This window comes from Marmota flaviventris, chromosome 15 (assembly GCF_047511675.1).
Source record: "Marmota flaviventris isolate mMarFla1 chromosome 15, mMarFla1.hap1, whole genome shotgun sequence".
Lineage (NCBI taxonomy): Eukaryota > Metazoa > Chordata > Mammalia > Rodentia > Sciuridae > Marmota > Marmota flaviventris.
In genome coordinates, this window is record NC_092512.1 from 56,949,585 (window position 1) to 56,958,289 (window position 8,705).

Here is an 8,705-nt window from a genome sequence, read left to right on the forward strand (position 1 = left end):
AATTTAGACAGTAAATTCAGATTATTTTTAGTATATTTGAACTCTTAGCAGATAGCTACCCATTTCCTGATCACAGCCCTATGGTAGACATGGGTGCACATGCTTCTGAACCAAATTTCATATGGTTTTGGGGAGTGAAAGTAAGTGAAAAGGGCCCTCTCTTCAAAATATTGAGAGTTCATGTTCTGAAACTGTTGCTTCTGATTATGGAGGTGCAGATCAAATTAGTTGCTATAATTGGTATCCCTCATTGTTGTGGGCTCCTCCCTGTCACCCCCAGGCTGAAGTGAATTCCAGGGAATTTAAAGGGCTACAACCCTTCTCTACCTTTCATTTTTCCATTTTGCCTTTTTGGAGCCAGACACTAATGACTAGAATATGCCCAAACAACTGTATATATGAGGAAGATTAGAAAGTGACTATGCATGCCCAGGGGAAGGTAAAGTCTCAGAAAAGAGCTGGGAAGACCTTAATTTACACTTCAGGCTTGTCCTTGACATGGAGACAGGCTACAACAATTAAAACGATAAATAAAAGCAATAACAAAATGCAAACCCTGGGGAAGGAGGAGAATCGGATTTCCAGAGTTACTGCATTATTAGAGCAAAATGTCCAGTTTTCAACAAAAACACAAGCATAAGAATAAATAAGAACACATGGTCCTTTTGAATAAAAAGCAAAATCATTGGGAATGAAAAGACTCAAGATAGTAACTAGAAGCCATATGAAAAAATAAAGATCTCAATAAAAGTAAATACATGGGCAAATAAAAGCTGGCATTATTGAAACAATGACTTGTTACCTCGGTTTTTGTTTTTCACATTATTTAAGAGAATAATTCAATTTGAAAAAAACAATTATTAGTATAAAAGCTGGTATTATTCTAATTTTGATTTGTGACTCAATGTTTTGTTTTCTACATAATTTAAAAGGTTTAGGCATTTAAAATAATTATTAGTTTATGTTTACAATGTGAAAGATGAAATTTTGTTAAATCAAAACAGAAAAAGAAGTAACGGCAGAGTTATAAAGAAGTGGAGGTTTTATGTGGTACTAAAATTAAGATGGTATGAATTGGAATTAGAATGCTAAATTTTAGGATGTTAAATGTAATCCCCAAGGTAATCATGATAAAAAAAATCTGTAGAATATGCACAAAAAATAAGGAATTATTCTAACATTTCACTATGAAAAAAAATCAGATAAACTGAAAGAAAATAGTAACAGGAAACAAGAGACAAGCAAAAGGTATATAGAAAACAAATAGCAAAATGTTGGAAGTTAATCCCTCTTTATCAGTAATTACTTTAAATGTAAATGGACTAATGTTTTAGTCAGCTATATCATTGTTTTGACCAAAATACCTGATAAGGATAATATTAGAGGAGGAAAAGTTGATTTAGGGGCTCAGGTTTTCAGAGGTCTCAGTCCATAGATGGCTAGCTCCATTCCCCTAGGGCTCAAGGTGAGGCACAACATCTGGTTGGAAGAGTGTGGTGGAGGGAAGCAGCTCACATGATGATCAGGGAGCAGAAAGACTCCACTTGCCAAATACAAAATATATCCCCCAAAGGAATGTCACCAATGACCCCCTTCCTCCTGACACACTCTACTCACCCTCAGTTACCATTCAGTTAATCCCATCAAGGGATTAATTCACTGATGAAGTTAAGGTTCTCATAACCAAATCGTTTCTCCTCTAAACCTTCTTTCATTGTCTCACATATGAGCTTTTGGAGGACACCTCACATCCAAACCAGAACGACTAGAGTTTGCAACCAAAAGACCGAAATTGGCAAAATGTATAAAACCACATAGTATGACTATATACTACCTATAAAATAATCACAGAAGGGGAAAAGTTATTCCTTGTAAATAGTAACCAAAATGAAGCTGGGGTGGCAATGTTAACATCGGACAAAATAGAGTTTAAAAAGGTATGAGAGGCAAAGAATGACAAAGAAAAATATTATATTTCAAAAAAGGTTTAATAGAGTAGAAGTAAACTATTACAAACATTTATGCCCCAAATGATACAATATCAAAATACATGAAATGAAAACTAACAGAATTGAAGAGAGGGAGTTTTATAAGTGGTGGAAACTCCCATATTCTTTTTCAATAATGGATAGAACCACCATACACAAGCTAAGTACATAGATGAAGGACTTAACACAATAGACCAAATATTTCTAATAGATATTCAAAGCACTTTGGATTATCTGCTGTAAATATATACAGTCTTCCTGAATGTGTGTGGGACATTTTCCATGCTAGATCATAAATTACCACACATCAGGGTTTTTTTTTTTTTTAGATATAGTGAAAATTATCTTCTCTGACAATAATGGGGTGAGTTTAGAAATCAACAACAGAAATAAATCTGGAAAATTATCAACATTTGCAGAAATAAACAATATACTCTTTCCTTGTTGCTCTAATTTATTCCTTCACAAAAGACCAGCTGCCACAAAATAAGTGAATATAACCTCAAGATTTTATTCTATTCATAATAAAACAATAACAAAAAGAGTGAAGCTTAGAACTGAATCACTTGACCCCTTTCTCTTCTTTTCTCTGCCCAGTTCAAAATGCTTGTATCTCTAAATAGTCAGGATTCTCTTAATTCTGCATTTGGGCTCAACACACTCAAGTCTCAGCACAATCTACTTTAAATCATTTTAGTCTGTCCACTCTGACTACTCTGTTTCCTGTCAAAATGCTGCTTTCCCTGTGCATACAGAGAACACTTGCCCTTCTTGTCCTGTGTCACTTGATGGGGTTGGTGCTTGCCACCCTTCTCATGGAACATATGACAGGTTTTAGGAACATTCACCATGTTTGCAAGAGCTTTATGGGCACAGAAACAATACACTCTAAAAGAACAAATAGAACAAAGAAGAAATCTTCAGGGAAATCAGAAGGTACTTAGAGATGAATGAGAGAGAAAATACTATGTACCAAAACTAAGGGGACAAAGCGAAAGCAGTGCTAAAAGAAAATTTCATAGCTATAAAAACTTAGCATAATAAACAAGAAAGATATCAAATCAGTGGCCTGACTTTATGACTTAAGGACTAGAAAAATAAGAACAAACTAAAGCTAAGTGTAGCTCAAAGAAGGAAATTATGAAGATTAGATCAGAGAAAAATTAAATACAAAATAAAAACAGAGAAAAGCAGTGAAATCAAAAGTTAATTATTTGAAAATATCAATAAAAGTGATTAATATTTAGCTAGATGCACTAAGTAAAAAAGAGAAGACTCGATTACCAAAATCATAACTGAAAGTGGGGGTGATAATACAGATTGTACAAAAATAAAACAAGATTTTAAGTGGAGATTATAATTAATAGACTACTAACAAATTGGATAAACTAGATACAATGGACAAATTTATAGAAACACAAAACTTACCAACATTAAATCATGTAGAAATAGGAATGTAAATACAACTTTAATTGCTAGAGATGGAATCAATAATCAAACATCTCCAGACAAGGAAAAGAATTGGATCTGATAACTTTTCTATCTGAATTTCATCAAACATGTAAAGAAAAATTGATACAAACTCTTGTAAACTTTTCAAAAAATTTGAAGTAGAATGATTCCAAACTTATTGTATAGGATCAGAATTACTTCGATACCAAAATAAAAGTATACACCATTATTGAAGTAATAATCCTCAATAAAATACTAGAAAACTGAACTTAGTAGCATATTAAACATATTATGCATCATGATCAAATGGGATTTATTACAGGAATGCAAGGATGATTCAACACTTAAAAATCAATATAATCTATCACATTATAGAATGAAAAGGAAAACACACAGTTATCTCATTTGATGCAGTAAAAATATTTGAAAAAATTAATATTATTTTATTATCAAAACTCTAACAAATTAAGAATAAAGAAACTACTTCAACTTGGCAAATCAAAACTGAAGCTGGATGAAAAATTCATAGTAAACAACATGCTAAAAGGTAAAAGACTGAAAGCTTCTCCTCTATGATCAGAAACAAAGCAAGGATGCCTTCTTTTATCGCTTCCACTCAACAAAGTATTAGAAATTTCAACCAAAGACGTTAAACAAGAAAAATAAATAAAAGTCATCCAAATTAGGAAAGAATTAAAATTAGATCTGTTCACAGAATCATGATCTTCTATGCAGAAAATACTGAAAACTATGCAGCAAAACACATTGTTGATAATAATTAAGTTCAGGAAAATAGAATGATACACTTAATTAACAGAATAATTGCACTTATATACATTACTGTTTAACAAACTGAAAAAATAAAATAATTTTATTTATAATAGCATTGAAAAGAATAAAATACTTCAGAAAGGAAGTGAAAGACTTGGACAATATAAAAAGTCAAATATTAATTAATAAAAACACACATGAAAGGAAGCATATCCCACATTCATGAATTGGAAAACACTACTGTTAAAGTGTCCATATCACCCAAAGTTATCTACAAATTCAATGCTACCCCTATCAAAATATCAATGATAATTTGTTTTGTAGAAATAGTAAGACCAATCCTAAAATTCATATGGAATTTTGAGGGACCATAAATAGCTTAAAAAAAAAAAATTCTTGAAAAAGAACAAAGATGGAGGACTCAGTACTTCCTCATTTTAAAACTTACTACAAAACTATGATAATAACAACATGGTGCCAGTATAATGACAGATATATAGACCAATAGAATAGAATAAAGAGTGTTGGTATGGTTTGAATATCTATCCCCTATGAAATTCATACTGTGCTGGGTGCAGTGGCGAACTCCTGTAATTCCAGCGGCTAGGGAGGTTAAGGAAGGAGCATTGCAAGGTCAAAGCCAGCCTCAGCAAAAGCAAGATGTTAAGCAACTCAGTGAGACCCTGTCTCTAAACAAAATAGGGCTGGAGATATGGCTCAGTGATTGAGTGCCACTGAGTTCAATCCCTGGTACCCCATCAAAAAAAAAATCATATTTAAATAATCTACATTATGGTGACATTAAGAAGTAAGGCCTTTTGGAAATGATCAAGTCACAAAGTCTCTTATCTACATGATTGCATGAGTGCCCTTAAAAAAGAAACATCATAGAAAGTTTTCTCTCTTGTCCTTCCACCTCCCACCATTTGAGAATGTGGAAAAAAGGTGCTATAATGGAAGGAGAAAGACTGTACCCTTAAAAGACACCAGATTTACCAGTGACTCAATACTGGGCTTCTAGACTCCAAACTGTGAGAGATAAAATTTTCCCATTTACAAATTATCCAAGTTCAGGTATTTTGTTATGGTAACACAAACAGACTAAGACAATCCATAAGTAAGCTTATATATATATATATATATATATATATATATATATATATATATATATATATATATATAAATTATAAAATTATTTTTGACAAAGATATTAAGACTATTCAATGCAGGAAAAGACTGCACTTTCAACAAATGGTGCTGGTGCTGAGAAAACAAAATATCTCCATGAAAAATAATGAAGATAGATACTGAACCAAAACCATATATAAAAATTTAGTCAAATGGATCAAAAATGTAAATGTGAGATCTAAAATAATAGCAGTCTTTGAAGAAAACATAAGGCAAATGCTTTATGGCATTCAATATCAGAAAAAAAATTTAAACTGTGCATAAAAGATCCTATCAACCAAGTAAAAAAGCAATCCATAAAATGGGAAAAAAATGTAAACTATATATTTGCTAAATCTTTTAGGTAAACCATATTAAGAACTCCTAAAATTCATCAACAAAACTAACCACACAATTAAAAAATGAGCAAAAGACTTGAATAAATATTTTTCCCAAGAAGATATGACTAATAAGCAAATGAAAAAGATGTTTAATACCTATAAATATTAAGAAAAAGCAAATGGAATTGCAATGAGATAACAACCTCACATCAATTAGCATAACTAGTATCAGAAAAACAGAAAACAACCTGTGCTGGTATGGAGAATTAGAACCCTTGTGCACTGTGGTGGGAATGTAAAATGGCACAGCCAGTTTGGAAAACAATATGGCAGGTCCTCAAAAAATTAATGATATAACAATGATATCATCCAGTATTCCCACTTTCAGGTGTGTACAGATGCTCCCTGACTTACAACAAGGTCATGTCCTGGTAAATCCATCTGAAGTTGAAGATATTATAAATCAAAGGTGCATTTAACACACCTAATTTGTCAAACATCAGAGCTTAGAAACAGTACATTATAGACTATCCATTGTTTATTCTTGTGTTCATATGACTGACCCGGAGAGGATACTCATTGCAGCTGCCCTGCATTGTGAAAGAATTTTGCACTAAATATCACTACTCCAGGGAAGGTTTGAAATTCAAAATTTGACGTATGGTTTCTACTGAATATATATTACTTTGGCACCAATAAGTTAAAAACTCATGATTTCACCAACACTAAGTCAGGATTGTCTGTACTCAAAAGACTTGAAGTCAGGTTTTCAAAGAGATATTTATATTCATGTCAGCATTATTCACAAAAATTGAAAATCACTTAAATTTTCATGAACGATGAAGGGGCAAGCAAAGTATGACATGTCTAATGGAATCTTAAAAAGGAAGGTAATTCCACAATACACTGCAGCATGCATTGAATAGGTTGTGCTAAGTGAAATAAGCCAGTAAAACAAGGGCAAATATTGTATAATTTCATTTCTATGATAAGATTATTTAGAAAAGTAAAATTTTGAGATACAAGGAAGGAGAATGGTGATTGTTAGGGTCTGGGAGAAATAAGAGAGTAGGGACTTAATTGTTTCAGAGTTTCAGTAGAGATTCAGTTTTATAAGATGAAAGAATTTGAAAATGGATAATGACAAAGGTTGCACATAGTATAAATGAATTTAATACAAGTGAACTATACACTTTAAAATAGTTAAGATGGTAAATTTTGGTATATGTATTTCACTGGAATAAAAAATGTGAAAAAAAGTTACATGAAATCATCATTATGGTCAATGTGGACAAATTCATGGATTATGCATAGATCCAAACATGTCAAATTATATATACTAAACATCATTTTTTATCCCTTTTTTGGCTATAACTGATATAATTTGGGGGGTAAAAATCTGCAAATATCTACAATTTGATGAATGTGTACATATTGCATACACCCATGATATTACACCATAATTAAGCTAGTAAACATAACTACCATCTCCAATGTTTTCTTGTGTCTTTTTGTGAGTATAGTGTGTGTTCTTGTGTATGGTTTTTTGTGTGTGTGTGTCTGTGATTATAGTATTTAACATGAGGGGGAGTCATTATTCAATGAGGAAAAGTTTCACTTGTACAAGATAAATAAGTCGAGATATCTTGTACCACATAGAGCCCAGAAGTAACAATGTCATCATGTGCAATTAAACATTTTTTATGAAAATTGAAGCAGTGTTGCTTTATATAGCTCCTAGTGATTTTAAATTGGCATTAACAGTTGAAATTCTGCTATAGAATAAAACAAAGTGTACTGGGAATATCTCACTAATGAATCTCCAAAAAAGAAAACATTAGCCTGAATTTTTCCTTTTTAATCTGTCATTCCCCAAGGAGTATGCTTAATCTTTGTTTTGCCCTTGTGAGCTATTATAATTACTTATTTATACATTCTTTTATTCATTTTATTCTTTTATTGACTTCATACTCAAAAAACTTATCGTGCTTATTGCAGTATTCATTGTAATAAACTTAAAAAATAATTGTTAATACTCAGTCCATAAAAATATAGTAGCCCTTGTGAGAAATGCAATAATTAACATTCCTTTATAGAACTTATTACATGGAATATATAAGACACATATATGAAGACAATGCAAGAATTTTTAAGAAATATAACTATATTGAAAATGCTTTGAGAATTGAGAACTGAGAAATATAAATCTTATTAGAGATATAAGATTTTTAGAGGCAATAGATTTAGAGCAAAGCCAACAAGAATGGATAAACTTGCTGAAGCTCTGTGCATTAAAATAACACTGTTCTAAGTAGATGCTTACTTATAATAACAAAGTAACTGCCATTTTGAATTATGCAGACAACAAGAAATCTCCATGTTTCTAAACCTTCTGTGGTGGAAGAATCTTTAAGTAACTTGGAAAAATCGATACCTTTGGAAACTATAGTCAGATCAGGAATTCTAAGGTATCATTTGGGATTAATTGATTTCTCCTTCTAACTTGGAATATTATCTGGGATTCATTACAGTAAAAAGTCATTTCATTAAACTACTAAAGAAAAGATTGAGTTGGTAAAAAGTCTGAACTTTTGAAAAAGTGCTTTAATTCCTTTTAAATTGTTTTGTATATATAACCTATCAAGTACAGTACTAAAGAGGACTATTTTAACAAGAGATAATTGTGCAATTATTTTATTATTTTTCCACAAATTAACAACATGGAAGAAAATAGTATTTAGAAATCGGTTGCTATCTTAAATGATCATCCACCCTGGTCTTATTTGCACTTTCAATTTGTTTAGCAATATTTCTAATTCTTTGCTCTATAAAAATGTATTTTTTAGGGACGTCAGGGCTTAATTCCTCCATACTCATTCTAAAATAAATAATGCAACTACAAAGGATGATGTTATACAAGTTATCTAGTTAGTATAAATTAACTTATCTCATAACTAAGATTTAAGGAAAGGTTTTCTCAAAAATA

General features: G+C 31.4%; 1 pseudogene; it reads right to left on the minus strand.

The window, feature by feature from the left end:
* Window positions 1-2,507: 2,507 nt before the first annotated feature.
* LOC114101592 (large ribosomal subunit protein eL42-like) lies at window positions 2,508-2,839 on the minus strand (annotated as a pseudogene).
* Between the last annotated feature and the right edge of the window lie 5,866 nt (window positions 2,840-8,705).